Raw genomic sequence first — 17803 nt, 5'->3', positions numbered from 1 at the left:
TGCTAGCATGGATGCCAAAAAAAAGAACAAACAAACAAAAAATACAACATGTGAGAATATCTTGATGCAATTTTTATTGAACCACTAGCAGCAGCAATTAGACAGAATTCAGTAATTAAGGGCATAAAATGCAAGAACGTGGAACATAAAATCAGCCTTTATGCGGATGATGTGTTACTCTTTCTCCAAAATTCACAAACCAATATCTCTGGGGTGATTGAATTGATAAACTCTTTTGCAAGAATATCAGATTACTCAATTAACTGGTCAAAATCTACAGTCCTACCGATTAATTGCTCCCTCCATAATTCCTCTTCTACACCACTGCAATCAGGAAATATAAAATATTTAGGTATTAATGTTTCTCCCAAGCTTGCAGATCTAACTAAATTAAACCATATCCCACTTTTAAAGAAGGTAGAAGATGATCTGGCTAGATGGAAATGTCTACCCATATCACTCATGGGAAGGGCTGCCGCTATAAAAATGATGGTCTTACCAAAAATAAATTATTTATTCTCAATGATCCCAACTAAACCGCCACAAGATCAGGTTCAGATCTCTAGATTCATGTATGTCCAAATTCCTTTGGAAAAATAAACCCCCACGTATAAGCTTAAAAACACTACAAAAGACCAAGGATAAAGGAGGAATAGAACTGCCTAACTTTCAGCACTACTTCTTAGCCAACAGGCTTCAGTTTATCTCAGGATGGCTAAAACATACCCTCTTAGATGAACCTTGGCTAGATGTAGAACAAGCACTCTGCAATAATCTAGAGATCTCAGACCTACCATTTATCAGCTCAAACATCCAACGACATGAATGCTTTAAAAGCATCAACATCAGCTCTTCTCTGACAGCATGGTGGGAGTTTCTAACATTGACGGCGTCTTCATTAATCCCATGCAAACGTACACCTATCTGGAACAACCCTGACATATTACAAAACAATAATATGATAAACTTTTCAGATTGGAGTGGTAAAGGAATCAAATATTTAGAACATATACTAGAAGGAACAGAATTTATTTCATTTGACGGACTAGTTACACAATATGGGATCAACAAGAAAAGATTTTTAGAATATCAACAAATTAAATCCATAGTAAAAAAGAAATTTAAACCGGGTCAAGTTGAACTACAAACACCACCAAGTGTGGTTCAATTTCTTACTCTTAAAACCCCCAAATTACTATCCAAAATATACAGAATGCTTTCTAAAACAGATGAATCAATATCACTTCCTATTGCAAAATGGGAAGCGGATTTATCAGTTAACTTAGACCTAAACTTCTGGTCTCAGATTTGCTTAAAAACCTTTCATCTAATTAGAAATCCCAGTCTTCAATTAATTCAATACAAAATATTACATAGAGTGCACTATACAGGTCATCGGATGTTCAAGATGGGCTTTACGTCTACCAACAACTGCTCACACTGCCAAACCAATTCACCGGACAATTATATCCACGCTCTTTGGTTCTGTCCACCAGTTCAGAAGTTTTGACGCGAGATATGTGAAGACTTAGTGTCTTAGAAGTGTCTGAAATGTAACATTCCAACTTCCCCCTTAGTGTGTTTGTTGGGCAGCTTAGATAATGTCACTTCAGAAAAGAATATTGCCCATATGGTTTTCACTGCCCTATGCATAGCCAAGAAAACAGTCCTCATGAACTAGAAAAATAAAAATAATCTTAATTCTAACCAATATAGAAATTATCTATTAGATTACATTAGTCTTGATACAGCCTCTGCCACCACATCAGATCAATTGCTCTGGGCTCCTTTGATCAGCTCCATCACCTAGTGGGGGTGGGGGGTCATAGGAGGAGTTGGCCGTCCGACTGCGGTCTGGAGTATGGGGCCTTCCTGCTGCTGCGGAGTCGGAGCGGTCTGCCTCCCCCCACCGCAGGGAAAAGGGTAACACCACCTGGGTCTGGGTGCAGTTCCCCCCTCCAGGGGCAAGGGTACCTAGACCCGGTTTGTAGAGTACGCTTGGGGAGTGTGATCGTGTGTACAGCGTCTCTTTATGTCTGTCTCCACGTTGGTTGAGTGTGGAGTAAGTGCATATGAGAGCATGAGGGTGGGAATGGATGTTTGTGTCTGTGTGTGCCTGTATTTCTGTGTCTATATGTCAGGTTGGGTGTCAGGCGCCACCTCTCTGGGGACATCTCAGGCCCTCCAAGGTTTGGAGGCCTATCTCCCCCCACCACCACTTCCCCTGCCAGTGGCGGACTCCCTCAGACATCGGTGCGTTGGTGGTTCTTTGTGTCCGGGGATGGGTGTCCAGGTACACACCGGCTCACTCCTTGGCGGCCGCTTATCGGGGCCTGGAGCCTGGGGCTCGCTCGGGCCACTTCGGAGGTGGGGTGCCCCCGGCCTCTCGGCCTGGGGCTCGGTCACTCAGGCACGGCTGGCTGCCGGCGGAGCTCACGGGCGCGTCACTGCAACTCCCCCTGGCTTCTGCTCCGCGGCTGCTGAGTGAGCCCTCATCTGGGACTCTCCTCAGCTCTTTCTGGGACAGTGGCGCGGCTGCCCCTCTGTTGGTCCTTGGTCTCTTATGTTCTGGGGGCCTCTGGATGTCTGGAGTTTTGATCTCCTCCATACCTGCTTCATGCCCTGGAGGACAGGGCTGTGCCCCCCCCCCCCCCCCCCCACACCCTCTAGCAGATCATTACATGAAGGAACCTTTAAAAAAAAAAAAAACAAGCGCGCCCATGCTCACAGGTGTACACACGGGTGATCACACCCACAAACTACACCCTTTTTGGCTCCTACCTCAAAGCACACTGTGTTCTGTTGATCTTATGTGCTGCACAATAATGTTTAATATTTAGTATTTACTGTGTTTTGATTTGACGTTGGTACCACAGCCTAAAACAACAGTGAAAACTTGTGTAGCAACAAAAGGAAAGACGAGATGATGTCTGTTGTCTTTTATAGGTCAGCGATGTGCAACCCGATATATTTCAGACAGCATAAAAAACCATCAGCTTCTAAACTTGTGTCAAGATCTGCATTCCTCCAAAAACCTTTACAGTATGTGTTTGCTGAGAAATGAGCCACATTACTCAGATTTTACCACAGCTCTCAAGTGTTCCACCTTTGTCTCTGCAGCCCAGATGTGAGTTTCGGTCCCTGGTAGCGAGTGTGCTATTGGGTTATGTCTGTGAGTCAGGGCTGCACAGGGAAACGGGTGTCTCTGACATGCAGAGCGGGGATTTGTGACAGGCATCTCTGAAGATGAACAGGACCTGCAGATGAAAGCGCAGGTGAGGCACGACCCACATTTCCATGTCCTCCCATCAGAACCCCAGTCATCAGCTGCTCTCGAGGGCCAACAAATGAAACATATCGTGCAGCATTTGTCATATCTGTGTGGGAGTAGGAATTCTGTATGTATTTAAGTGCAGTATGTAGTGTTTTGGAATGTGTCTGTACATGCATGTTAGCATTTGGGACTGTCTGTGGGTGTAGGGGCGTGAGTTTGTGAGGACATATATCAAAGAGAAAAGCCTCAGGTTCATTTCAACATCACTGGGCCCCAAACAGGGCTCTATGGAGTGATGCTTTAATATGCTGTATATCATCATGCTCTCGTCATCATCATTTAATCTAGTTTTCTCTTCTTTTTTTAATTGACACAGTAAGAAATAATGGTGGAGCTTCCATGATAAGAGAACTAAATAGAGCACTTTGCTCTCAAACTGCTGGTTCACTTGTGGTTCCTAGAATATTTTAAAGTAGAATGGGAGGCAGAGCATTTTGCTTTCAAGCCTCTCTTCTGTGGAAACAGCTCCCAGTTTAGATTCAGGACACAGACACCCTATCTACCTTTAAGATTAGCCTTAAAACTTTCCTTTTTGATAAAGCTTACAGTTAGGGCTGGATCAGGTGACTCCGAATCCTCTCTTAGTTGCGCTGCAATAGGTCTAGGCTGCGGGGGACTTCCCGTGTTCTGCATTTCATCATTAGTTATTATCAATCTCTTCCAAAGGGTGTCTTTTGTCTTCCGTCCCTCCCCTCCACCCAAACCAGTCACGACAGATGGCTGTGCCAGAGTATTTCCTGTTAAAAGGTAGTTTTTCCTTCCCACTGTCACCAAATGTTTGATCATAGGGGGGACTTCTGATTGCCGGTGTCTTCTCTGTGTTATTGTAAAAAAAACACCTTTTGACAGCTGTTGTTGTCATTTGCAGTTTTGTATGAATAAAACTGTAAAACTAGTTAATTCTGAGCTACGTTATGCATTCTTCCAGAGTTGCATACTGCACAGGAAGGGTTGTAGCTCTGTGTTTTGGATAGGAAGTTGTTTAAATGCACCTTTGATTAAATGCTGACTAAAAATGTGAAAAGTTTTAATCTCATTTTTCAAGCAACCTACCCAAACCTACATGTGATTCAGTGTGTTCGTAAGCTGTAAAAGCCCAACAATTTTCCCAGCAATGGTCTAGTGTGTTCACAGTACTAAAGTTAATGTTTATTCAATCCCTTTAAGAATGCACTGCACAATAACCTTTAAAAGCTTGAATTTTAATGTATATTATTAGCATTTCTTTGCACTTGTGATTAACAAACAACACATAAATCACTAAAGGTTAAGACTGGGTAATATTCATTAATAGTGAAACACTGAGCTGAGATTGTTTGGGTTCTCTGTGTGATTTATCATACTAACAGCTGCTTTGGTTAATGGCTTCAATCGAATAATCTGTTATAGGCTATCATTTCGCCACGCCTCTGTTGACACTTAAGTCTCACTGGGACCATTTTTCAATTAGGTGATTAGTTTCATTGAGCATACAAATTAGTACCTCCTGTGAGGAGCTTCCCCAAATGTGTAAAGCTTATTTAAAAATATAATGCTTCATTTCGCCGTGAATCTGATCCTGATGAATATGTCACTCCGGCCATTTATTATTCAGCACAGCTGAACGAGAGAAAGGAGATGCTGGCTGTTCCTCTGTAAATATGGATTGTGGGACTTATTTGTCATAGTTCGGGTAAAATTAGTGTAGGGGTCTGAGCAAGACCACCTGGGCCGGAGATTTGTAATCAGAGGATGTGTTTTCCTCCCTGCACGCAACTGCTATTTGAGATCTCACGCTCACTTGCCCTGTGCTAAGGTATCGGAAGGGTAATGGCTTAACTCGTGTGTAAAAAGTGAGGCGAGCACCACTTAGTGTGGTAGCTGTCACTTCCTGATTGTCAGCAAACGGAGAGCGAGTGTGAAAGAAAGAGAAAGGCAAGAGAAGTTAAAATTGCAAGTTGGTGCAGGGTGAAAACTTGAAACTGCTATTTTTTTCTCTATTTTGTTGTGCATGAACTGTATCATAAATATAAGCAATAAGAAAAAAATAGGTTTAACAGATCATTATGATACTGTTGCAAAGACCTCAAGTCAGCCTACTGTAGATCTAATAATGTAGATCTTATTTCGTCACAGCTTTAGTGTAAAAAAAAACCAACCTTTTTCTCCCTCATAGCCATGTATGGACTGTGATACTACATCAAGCACACAAGTGAAAACATAGAGAAGTGTGTGTTTCTTCACAATGCCTGAAGCTTAAAGTCTGACCTTTTCCCCTCTTCATCTCGCTCTCACCTTTTTCCTCTCTCCTCTGCCCCGGAGCACCAAAGGGTGGGACTGACCGAGGAAGCCTATGGCATCACCCATCCCCGAGCTTGGAAAAAGAAAGAAAAATCTCAGAGGATGATGGCTAGCCTTGACATTGTTGAGACAGTGTTCGGGTGAGGAGAAATGAGGTAAATATCAATGGCGGTGGTCTCACATAGCCCATTAGTCAATGTCTGCAACTTGCTGTCTGAGCATCAGCTCGGAGCAGCCCCAGGGTTCGCGCCAGCGCTGTCCTCCTGGTGAATAGTGCCCAGGCGAAAATAAAGCAACCCGAGCTGGGCATAAATCATTAGGAACATTTGTTACCTCGGGTAATTGTGCTTCATTTATCTTCAGGCCTTTTTCCATTTGTCAACTCCTAGAGGCTGCTGGGTGTCAGCTGTACAGGTCTATGCAGTGAGTTTGGCTGGCTGTGTCTAACCAGAACCTGCAGGAAGCAGTAATAAACAATACACAAGTGTTAGCCTGCAGCATACAAAACACTATCGTTTTATATGTTATCATATTATTATGAGAACCTCAATTTTAGAAAGAAACCATGGATCTTAAAGCAAATTCCAGCATGCTAACATGCTAGCTGATGTTTAAGACAATGCAGAATTTACTAAAGTGTCATACCAGCGCAATCTCTGTTTTGGTGTTTAAAAAAGCGCTGTCAGTATTTTTAGAGCACAGTGAAAAAGGTGGGAAGTCAAAGATTTCTGCAATTCACTCGCAAAAGTCTGCAAACTGGCTAGCTAAGATTTGCAACATGCAATTTACTGCCAAAAGCATGCCTCATTTTTTCCTGTTGATATTAAAATGACCTGACTGCACCTGTGTTTAGAAAACACAACCAATCAATCTTAACAAAATTGACCACAGCTATGAGTGCTCTTTGGTGATTAGGATGACACGCTGTTTTGTCCCGTTTAGTCAACATCTTATTCAACGACTTGTCAATTAGTAATAAAGTTCATGCATACATTCAATAAGGAAGATCTGTAGTCACACAACTGTCTGCTTCCTGAGTGTTTAGTGGCTAATCTATGCTTTGCATCTCTTCCACTTTCCCACACCAGCAAGCTAATTGCCGTGACATCACTTGTCTAGTCCAATAGTCTTTCTGACCACTTTTCAGGCCAATCAGCCTCCACTCCATGTACTTTAAATCTCACTGCTCATCTGTCATTCTCCCCTGAAGACACCTTCATGCAACCCACCTCCTCCCCATTACCACCTCTCCCATGTTACTCAAACTCCATCCAGTGTCTAGACTCCAGGGGGTCTTGTCATAATTCTTATCACTGCTGTGATTCCATTGTGCTGTGATGGGCCATTGGAGTCCAATTACCAAATAGCTTAATTGAATTTTGTACATCAGTTAATCACATTCAATTCGTTGTAATGATCACTCCTTATTGAACTGAATACAATTCACAGCTGTGGCTGAAGAGACTATCAATAGCTTTGGATAAAGGCTACTGGGCCATAAACCATGAAAACTGAACACAAACTTGAGTTAAAAGTAAAACATGTCAGGGGATAATCAGTGTTTTAATGTTTTTGGAGAGGAATATAGGTATAGAAATGTTTTTATGAAAGTCCAATAAACAGATATTTCGGTCTGAATCAAAGTGTGTTGCTACTTCCACAGCTGTAAATTGAAGACTTAAAATAAAGTAGAGAAAGACAGGCTTACAAATGATGGTATTATAAAAGCAACTAAGGCAAAGGAACAAAATGAAATTTGTTCCTCCTTCCAGTGTTTCCAATTCCCACATTAAGCTGGTAATGGGTAAATGCAGAATTTTGTCTGTGATGTCAACCTGCATGCAAAAGAAAACAGCAACATTCCCTTGAAACTGATCTTTTCCACAAGTGTGTAAATCTGAAAATACAAACAACATGGTGGCAGCACAAAAGGCATTTCATCATCTTCTCAAAGTAAATCAGGATGACAAAAAAAGATGAGGGAACTACGCAATAAAGACAACATTTTGCTGACTTTACACTGGTAAGAAGCTGTTGAAAGAAGCTTGGCTTCTGGTTGTTCAGGAGTGAAGTCTTATCTCTGACAACTTTTGCCTTTGTCCCTTTTTTTTACTCCAGTGGTTTTTTTGGAAACGGACAGTCTTCCCCATGGTCCCATTCCCATTTTAATGAAGACAGAAGTATTTGGAGAAACGTGCTGGTATGGGTGCATATGGGAAGCAGCATTTCAAAATTATCATTTTAACCAGCTCATAGTCGACGTCGCCTCAAAACCTTACTCTGGTTTCCTTTCAAAAAGAGAAAAAAAAACCACACCACTGTCTTCTCCGATTATCTCAGCTTTTGGAACTAAACACATATGCTGCACATTCTGCAGCATACTGCAAATAACTGCCTGTTGTTATGCAGCCACAACCAATGCTGGCAAGCACAGTTCAATCAGTTTGCGGTTGACACATAAACACACACTAAACACAGCCGAAGACGAGCCCAGAAAAAGCTGAATGAGTGTGAGGTGGGGTGCAGGGTGTGTTTTAATGTGTACTGAGAGCTGCTCTTTAGGAAGGCATCTATTAACACCAATTGTAACCTCACTGCCTTGGAACCTGTCTCCAGCTGTCAGCACACTGCCACCTCTATTCACCTCAGTGACGCACATGACACGCTGTCGTCTGTCTAAAACACACACTCACACACACGCATGCACAAATACACACAAACACACACAAACACAATTATGCAGCCACATAGAACTCAGGCAGCAAACTGCTTAACAAAAGGCAATCTTGGGTCTGACAGAGAGAGCAAGGGAAACAAAACTGGCTTGTCTGTGCTCATTATCATCAATATATAGGCACATGTTCAAAAGTGTGCATTCATTCAGAGGTTTGAAACCAAGCTTACTATTCTTAAAGTGATAAAGACATCTGGCATTGTGTCCTTTGACTTTGGTGCCTTGATGCACTCTTTGCTTGATCCCTTAATAAAAAGTAAAAGATTTATTAGGTGGTTGTAGTTGGTGTTGTCACAGGTTACTCAGGCAAACAGGTTTATGTCCTGTTTGTTGGAGGCCTTGAGTTCTGCATTTGCTTTCATTCACTGCTGATGTAAGTTTAGGCTCCAAATGTATTCCCTAGGGTTTGGGCACCAACAACTACTTTGACATTTTTAGAAGGTGGTTTAGGAGATCACTTCCCCTCCCTGATCCTGGTTGTAACAGAGGTTTCTTACTATTAAGGGGTATTTCCTTCCTTCTGTCATCAAGTGCTTGCTCATAGGGGATCGCCTGATTGTTGGGGTTTCTCTGTATTATTGTAGGATCTTTGTTTTACAATAGAAAGCACCTTGAAGCATCTGTTGTTGTGAAGATCATGGTTTGGGCTGAAACATGAACAGCTAACCAGGTCAATTTAAAATTGATTCCAAGGAATCCTGCAAGTGTTCACATTGATCTGTAGCATTTGATGCCTTAAGAATAAGAACAGGTTTTGTACATTTAATAATAACTATCAGTAAAACACTAGTAGTTCCCTTCGGTGGCACTATACCAACAGGCTGGGTAGCGTGGATGATCTCAAGATTGAATGTGTTAGGTGTGATGCATGAATCACATACAATATGTGGTTTGATCTGCTCAGCTTCCAGTGAAAGGGAACAGAGGCATGTAATGTTCTGTGACTACTGTCAGTGTCACAAATGAAGTGATCTTACTGTCAGTCAACAAAAACCAGCCATTAAAAACAAAGCAGCTTTCCTCCTTCTGCATTACAAACATGAAGTCAAGCAGGATCTTACTTTAAGTGCTCTGCTCAGCCCTTTATATATATATATATATATATATATATGTGTGTGTGTGTGTGTGTGTGTGTGTGTGTGTGTGTGTGTGTGTGTGTGTGTGTGTGTGTGTGTGTGTGTGTGTGTGTGTGAAAAATTGCTAGTCAAACATGAGAGAACCACATTCTTAAGTAGTTTTTTAATGAAACTAGCTAAACTATAATTATCATAGCTTTTGTATATATCTATGTATGTTGGTATGGTCCCCATCTCCTCCTAGACAAATGGACCAACCTGAGGAAACTGCGTAGGGCATTGTGAGTGCCAACATTTATATGATATACACAATTAGTTTATTGGTCAGAGCAAATTTTAATCTTCCCAGTTCAGACTATTGATCAAGTTATCAAAATAAGTCACAGTTTAAAAAAAATAAGAATAAAAAAAAGTTTAGAAAAAAAGTGCACAAATGAGATGACAATGGTGTGGGGATAAGAAGACAAAGTTTGTGTGACATCATCATGTCATGAGACACTTTATGAAGCAACCGGTTGGGTAAAACCTTCTCAAACACATATTGATATTATTTTATTATGTTCTTCATTTTAAAGACTTGCATTGTCACATGGATCACTGAATAATAATGAGAGTGAAGATATTATGTAAATCGAAAAGGTGTCATGACGACAAAGAGAGGAGGAAGCGCGTTCAAAGAGTGTTTTTGGCTCTTCTAAGGATCACATCCATGAGTGGCTGGGTGGCTGCTGCTGACAGGAGAGGATGTCTTTTATCAACAGGTGTTAGGAAGCCACTGAAGATATGAGGATAGATAACACAGGCAGAGCGGCACAAACGACCCAGGAAGAGAGATCGCAGACAAGGTGTGTGAGCAACCGCAGCCGCATTCTCAGCCTGCAAACACCCTTTCACCACTTCCACACTCACCTCCGATGCGTTTCTCCACCCAACCCCCCGTGCCACTTATCTCCTTTGAATCATCTGTGGGACCGGGCATTGCCAACTTTAGGTGTAATTAGCAGATGTCGTGCAACCGGCCATTGCCCAATCTCAATAAAAACATGTTTGGTTTCAAAACAAACAAGAATATAATAGCTAGCACTAGAATAACTCTGCAAAGGTGCAATTACTAACTTACAATAGACAGATGCGCATGCAAAGTGAGTGCAGCATGTGCAAAACAGAAGCCACTCATTGTGTCTGACTTTATTAAATTTTAAACAGCCGCACTGAGCTGCTCTGTTTTAGATTGTGCTTTTGGAAAAAGGATGAATTTCACTCAGTCATGAAGAAAACATTACTGTGTAATGAAAGAAACAAAACATCTGTGATGGAGGTGATGCAGGGTTTTTGGTTTAAAAAAACAAAGCATGTTACTATAGAACATGGCATGCAAAACATGAAAGACATGCAACCTACCATGAAGAACAAACTGTATTACTGAGGGCAGGAAAAAAAGGGTCAGGACAGAGGAAAAAAACTTTCCTGCCCACCACACCAGATGGGTGCCTTTGCTGTTGTGAGAAGCTAAAGCTGGCTTCAGTCCAAACAACAGGCGCAGTTGCAATATCTGTCTCCAGGGAAACAGCCCTATCTCTTGATGTTCAGGTAGCAGAGGGGGGGAGGGGGATGTTGGAGGTCAGCATCCTGCTTCTAAACCTGGAAAAGGAAACTAATCCAAGGTCAAACAGGGCCACTGTGTTGAGTGAGACTTCACATGGGGATGGGGTATTCAAAGTGCATCCCCATCTCACTAACTCCACAGTCTTCATTAAAACCCTGCACCTGGGCCTGAGACTGATCCATGGGGAAACCCCTCATGGCCACCGCCAGTCAGGCTCCTAAATCTGTCCCCAGCCCCTTATTCACTCCCCACTTATCCCTCCTTCCTCTCTTATTTTAGCCTTTCTGGCGTTTTGGGTCAAGCTCAGCGCCACAATACTGAGCCAATGCGCACAGGAAAGGGATAAGATAGGATTAAGGGGATAACAGAGAGCTAAAGTTGGCAAAAAGAAGAAAAAAAGAAAAATGATCTCTCTGGTGTTTGCTTGTTGCTCTTACAATTAATAATGGGTTGTAATCAGAAGCATTTTTCACCGCTTGTCCTGGGTTTCAGGATCCCTGTTCCCAGTTGTCATCCGGTGTTGAGAGGGCGACACAGGCCCAGGCCCAGCTAGCACCTGATGAAAAGCTTCTTTTTGGTGTTTATCTCAGACACGCACAGACATGGTTCACTACATGAGCTGTTTTCAGTTCATGGAACAGGTTATATTTCTGACTTTGTAACCACAAATGTGACATTTTTATTTGATCAGACATTCTGTACATATGCATAAATGTGTATTATTAAAGTACTCAAACGTGATATGATTTGTTTTCAGCTCCAAATTTGCATTTCTCATTGGGTGTTGATGAAGCCCCTCAGTTAATCCTAGACCCTACAATAATAAAGAGAAAACCCCAACAACCAGACAATCCTCTACAAGCAAATACTTAGTGACTGTAAACAGAAAAGAAAAACTCCCTTTTAACAGGAAGAAATCTTCAGAAAAAACAGTCTCTGGGAGGGTCGGATGTCGGCCGAAGAAAATTCTCATCAGCAGCATAGCCTTCATCCAGGGTTAGGTTTAGGGTTTGGGTTATAATAATATCCAGCACCTTTTTTATTGAGGTTTTTTTCTGTTTGAAAACAGAAAGTGCAAAACCTTTTACAGAAAATCAGTGATACAGAAAAGAGTATATGAAACTTTATTTGAAAGCTAACAACTTCTAGTTTCTGAACGCAGATATATCACAGGTGACAAGGTGGATGCTATGAGATTACATTTCTCTTAACTACTGTTTTGTTATAGTTTAATTTAAAAGATCTAAAGCTAAAGTGACAACATTTTCTAATCCTACAACCTCAGTCAGCTCTTAGGACACGTTGGAAGTGTTATGAAGATAATAACAGATCTGACCTAGTGTTTGCTCCACTGCTAGGACTTTACTGAAATGTTTATCAAAATCATTGTTTGTGAGGCAGCACTTGCTGGCAGTGTAATACTGCCAGATAAAAAGATATCCTACATGTGAAAATCACATTTCTGTGATGTATATGTTTATTGTAAAGTATATAATAACTCAAAGTTATTTGTGCTATGAGGGATTCGAGTAGGTTTTGTCAGCAGTACCACACCATACACCCTGCCAAGAGTGTGTTTACACCAACCATTGCCGCTGACTAACTCTTTTAGGCCAGGCAGGCCAGCAGTGGTGTCACGCAGCCGGTCCAGTCGTGCCCCAGTCTGGATCTATGTTATTGTTACTGGTAGCATTACCGCGCTTAAGCGCTGCAACTTAATTTGTAACAATAAGAACAAATTAGCCCGATGCTGTCTGCATACAGAATGCACTTATAACTCTGCAACACAAAGCGGGCACACATGAGTAAAACATGCCTGCACCCAAAACACACATGTGCACACAGTCTCCCTACAGTTTGTCTCCTAAACACAAGGAGGCTCAGATTTCAGGCCTTGTGGTTTCCTAAATATATATCGAAGTACACATCAGGCTGCGTGTCACTACTGTTTACAGGAAAGTGATTTATGAGGCGTTTTGGGGAAAAGAGGGAACGGTGATATGGCGTAAATGACTTTCAGAGAGGCGCTGAAGAGGAGGTCAAGCTACCGTGGCCATTAAATCAACAGAAAACTCATTAATGAGGGTTATTTATCTAAGAATAAAGCTGGGAGAACTTACAGCATTTCATATCCATTATGGTGTATAATCACATCAAAGAGCCATTATTAAATTACCCTACACAATAAAGTTTTCTTTTTTTCTTTTTACATCAGGGTTTGTCGGATGTGAAACCCCGACATAATGCTTCTGTGGATTCCAGACATAACTGCGTGGCACTAAGATAAACATAGTTTGCATGTTGTCAAATAAAGGAACCGTACCAGACCTTGAGAGATTCCTCTATGCTGTCTTCATACAGTATGACAGGCTCTTTGTGCAGCACTTCATGGAGAACAACTAGTCAGACTGGTAGGGTTCCATTTTATTTGGTCTACTTTTGTGTATCTGGATGTGTGCAGTTACTTTGTATCCTTGCACGTACAGCACATGGCGAGCCGAGGTTGCTTCACAGCTCTGTAGCTGCGTATTCTCAAAACACTGACTTCTTTGGCAATAGTGCTGTGATGGAGGCATGGTGGTGTACTGTTAGCTGGAGATGAAGAGCGAGATAAAAACCTCTTGCACACACAGAAAGAAAAATTACTCCACTCCATAGTTTAACAAAAGCAAGAGCATGCAGCCTTTCATGGCGGATGTCCAGTGACAAATTCGGGCCTGAGCATTTTGATATGATAGAAAAAACACACATACAATAGCGAGCGGGTGATAATTAATGACCCGTACATTGAAAACCTATTTTGGTGTGTTTTCAGTGGGGGGGTTTTCAGAAAGATAAACCAAAACTTGACATCTATGTCTCTCGCATACTTAAAATTGGACTGCAGTTTGAATTCTTTGTGCAAACTGTAGCAGCAGGGGAAGCATACTTAGATCTTTTGCTTGTAATAAAGACACAGTATTGAAATACTCCTTTGTAATAGAAAATGTCATATTCAAAAAGTTAATTTCACTCACATAGAAGTGACAATTCAAAAATATGCAGTTCTCACTCAGTGGTCTTTTCAGAATCATGCATGCTTCATTTTAGCTGATGTACTTCAATACTGCACTTAACAACACGATCAGGATGCTGCCTTGTTTAGCCTATGGGTGTGTTTGCTTCTTTTTTCCAACAAACCTACTAAACAGAGCAAAATCATCAGCAATCTGCCCCTATGTAACACTTAACATGTCTGAGCATCGCTCACGCTGCTGGGACTGAAATAGCCAGGCTAAATCTTTGAAGCTTTGATTTTGGCAGATTGATGTGGCCATATTTGGATAGCTACATCTAGTGTTAGGAAGCTATAACACAATGTAATCATGGTGTTATTCCCTGTTATATTAACTGTGATGAAAACAGACAAACAACAAAAAGTGAGACTGGAACAATAACACCATAAAGAGGAAGCAGTACCATATTTTTCGGACCATAAGGCACCACAAGGCGCATTAAGCGAAACAAAACAGTCAGATAAGTCAAACTTTAGTCAACTCATTCTTCTTGCTTCCTCCACTTCCGTACCATTGATTCATTAATGTTGAATTCTCTCGCAGCTCAGTGTTGCCAACTTAGCGACTTTGTCACTATATTTAGCGAGTTTTCAGACCCCTTAGCGACTTTTTTTCTAAAAAAAAAAGTCGCTAAAAAAAGACGTGAAAGCGTGTATCGCTTTTACTCTCAACAAGCAGCGGGTGCTGTAACGCAGTCAGTTCTTTTACTCTTATGCTGTTTTGTGGATCACAAGGTTTAAAACTACTTATAAACACACACACAAAGTAACTCCACCAGAGCGCCTATTTCGGGTCACTTTTGCCGGTCCAAGCCCGGGTAAAGGAGCAGGGTTGGAATTGTGACATTAAAAAAAACAATAATTGCTAAAAGAAATTTAATTTGTAGTTCTAAATAAACTCTAAATGCATTTAGGATGTTTTTTACTCACTTTATGTCTCTTCCACGATGTTATTTCTCTCTCCAACAACATAGGTTACAATTAGATTAGCATGACCAATTGTGCAAATTAGGCGATGACGTCATTTAGCGACTTCTAGCGACTTTTAGGACAACCAATAGCGATTTTCCTTACTGAGGAGTTGGCAACACTGTCGCAGCTGCTCTATTCCCATGTTGTTGCAGTATGTTAATGACTAACCTCGTATCGTGGATGGATTATTTCAGTTGTTCTCCTAACTGAAGTTTGGTCCGTTTACAGCATTGTGCCATGCTTTTGCATTTGTCCCTAACCATCGGGAACCCTCACATTAGCTTTCGTCTAGTAGAAAAAGGTTAGCGTTCATCCTCCAGCTTCACTGTTTATGTTATGCTAACATAGCTGTGTCGCTAGCATTCATGTAGCACATCATTATAGACCAGCTAGCAAAACTTCAGTAACCCTACAAAAGTCACTGCTGTTTACTTTCCTGTCTACATTTATGTTGGAAGTGATAGCAGAGTTGTATGTTTTAATTTTTTCAGAAATCTCTGAACATGCTATATCATGTTTAGCTGGAAACTAGCGAGCTAACTTCCTGCTTACTTCTAACTCCATTAAATTTAATAAATTCGGTTTTCATGGATGCCTGGATGTTAAACTTAATTGTTACACCTGGTAAAGCAGCAGCTACCATTGAGAGTGAAGGATACCAATGAGTCCAATCCAAGCCAAGCCTAGAACGTCCACCAACCATCAGCTTCAAGATTACTAGCAATGACCAAATGGGTCCCTGCGTGAACACAGCTTTGAGCTTGTTATCATTAATGTTCTCAAACTTTTATTGTATTTAAGATTAAAGCAGTCATTATTCTGATAAAATGTTGGGGGTCAGCCAGTGAGCAGAAAAATATGAACCATATGTGCCATGCTGCAGTTACAAAACCACATGAAACACAAAGAGGCAGGGGTGAGAAGCGGGAGCAGGGCACCGGTTCAAGCTGGATATGTCCAGAGTGAAACATACAGCGAAAGGTGGCCTGCGCTTAAACACCAAACGACCACCCCAAAGTCACCCTGTGGTCCCACCCAAGCTGTGGTTCGGTGGCATCTCAGAAAAGTAGATCCAGTCACGGCGAAATGTATGCGGAGCAGCTCAGGCTTATGCTAGGAAATTAACTCCAGAGTTTAAACTTGAACTGTTAATGTCTTAGGCCCGGCTTTTAAGTATGCAAGGAATTTAAACAAAAGAGGAAAATAGGACTGGAGGCACAAAAAAAAGTCAAACCAAGCCATACTGCCTTGTGTGCTTTGGCAGAGTAAGAATCCTTTTTTCTTTCTTTTTGGAGTGTGAGATGAAGAAAGAGGTAAAGGGGTGGGAGTGTGGTGTTTATTGGTTTCTGCCAAGCCAGTCAGAGAAGCAAACACAAGTAGGGTGAAACCCGATCAGATGACACCATGCCTGAACCGGTGGCGGCACAGTGAGAATTCAGGGGGAAAACACTGATAAACACACGAGGACGGGACAAACGACTTAAAATCATCATTAGATGAGCAGCCCAGATATAACAATTTAGAGTAAAACCCAAATTTGTCTGAGCACGTTTTATGAAACGGGCACAAGGAAGTAGGAAAGTGGATTTTTTTTTTTTTTTTTTTTGTCAAAGTTTGATCAAGGATGACTTTTAACCATCTCCTCGGATGCAGGGGAAATTTTCCAATTGAAGTCTACTAATCCATCCTCTTGATCCCACTCTGCTCCTCCACTACCACCACCACCCTTCCACGCACACACACACACACACATATTCTGGCCCAGGAGGAAAATCCCTCTGTGGCCAGGCATTTCTTTTAAACTTGATATGCTTGTGAATCACCCCTAGTGCTGCAGTGCTGGTCCACTAATGAACACAGGGCCCACAGACTGAGCAGTCCATGCCCTGCTACGCTCCCAGATCGCAGTGGAAAACAGGATCCAGCTGCCCAGCACCCTGTCATTATTATTAAAAAAAAAGCTTCCAGAGCACCCTCTGTTTGCCCCTCGACCTGTCTCATACCCTGACCACATCTCACCAATCATGGCCCTTGCTGCAAACTTTGATCTGGACTTAACCTCTTAGCCTGTCTTTATTTTCAGTCTCCTAGCTATAGCATTAACCTGCATCTCCTGTTATTAAAGACGTGAACTGCACCTGAGATCTTTGATCTTGACCAGTTCAGCCCTCAAGTCTAGGTCCTGAGGTTTTATTGTCGATCTGGATGAGATCATTGCACTGAAACGCTTCTTGTTTACACACAATGTCTTCTTCACATACTGCACAAGTCTGCTGATCGCTGTCTTCCCCTCTTAAGTGCGGCAGTCTAGGATCTGTATCTGCACCAGACGCCAATGTAAATATGGACGTGATGTGCAGAGGGAGCAAAGGAGGAAGTTAACTGGGAAGAAGTGAGGACTCAGGAGATTGGCATGAAATTTTTTGTCTGATAAACTCATCAAAGTGCCATGCCTTTGCTGCGAGGAGCTCGAATGGCGTAAAAACACACACACACACACACACACACTCATAACACAAAGGCACGAACGAGCAAAAAAAAAAACCCATGCACGTTCACACCCCACTGATACCAGCATCAGGGCAGAGTGAAGCCATATCTAATATGCTGAGTGAAAAGTAAACAGCACTGCGGCATCAGGGCTTCCCGCTTACTGACTCAAAACAAGACGGGGCGAGAAGGCTTCCAGGAGCCTGGGGTGGGGCTCCTGGAGGGTGAGGTTGGTTGGCTGTAAAACACACACGAA

At 41.9% G+C, this 17803-nt stretch overlaps 1 long non-coding RNA gene across 1 annotated transcript in view; it reads right to left on the bottom strand.

Annotated features, from left to right (window-relative positions):
- Positions 1-2943: 2943 nt before the first annotated feature.
- The window catches only part of LOC146696387 (uncharacterized), a 78781-nt gene continuing 63921 nt past the window's right edge, over positions 2944-17803 (bottom strand). The window contains exons 2-4 of the long non-coding RNA XR_014923243.1: positions 5948-6068; positions 5609-5687; positions 2944-3257 (exon numbers count right to left, since the gene is read on the bottom strand). This is a non-coding gene — a long non-coding RNA (uncharacterized LOC146696387). The remainder of the gene's footprint in view (positions 3258-5608; positions 5688-5947; positions 6069-17803) is intronic.

The sequence above is a fragment of the Copadichromis virginalis genome, linkage group LG12 (genome assembly GCF_057382275.1).
Source record: "Copadichromis virginalis isolate Kocher_CV1m ecotype Utaka linkage group LG12, C_Virginalis_male_GT1.1, whole genome shotgun sequence".
In the NCBI taxonomy this organism is placed as follows: Eukaryota; Metazoa; Chordata; class Actinopteri; order Cichliformes; family Cichlidae; genus Copadichromis; species Copadichromis virginalis.
Note: the sequence above shows the minus strand (reverse complement) of the source record. Positions and strands in the feature narration are given on the sequence as shown.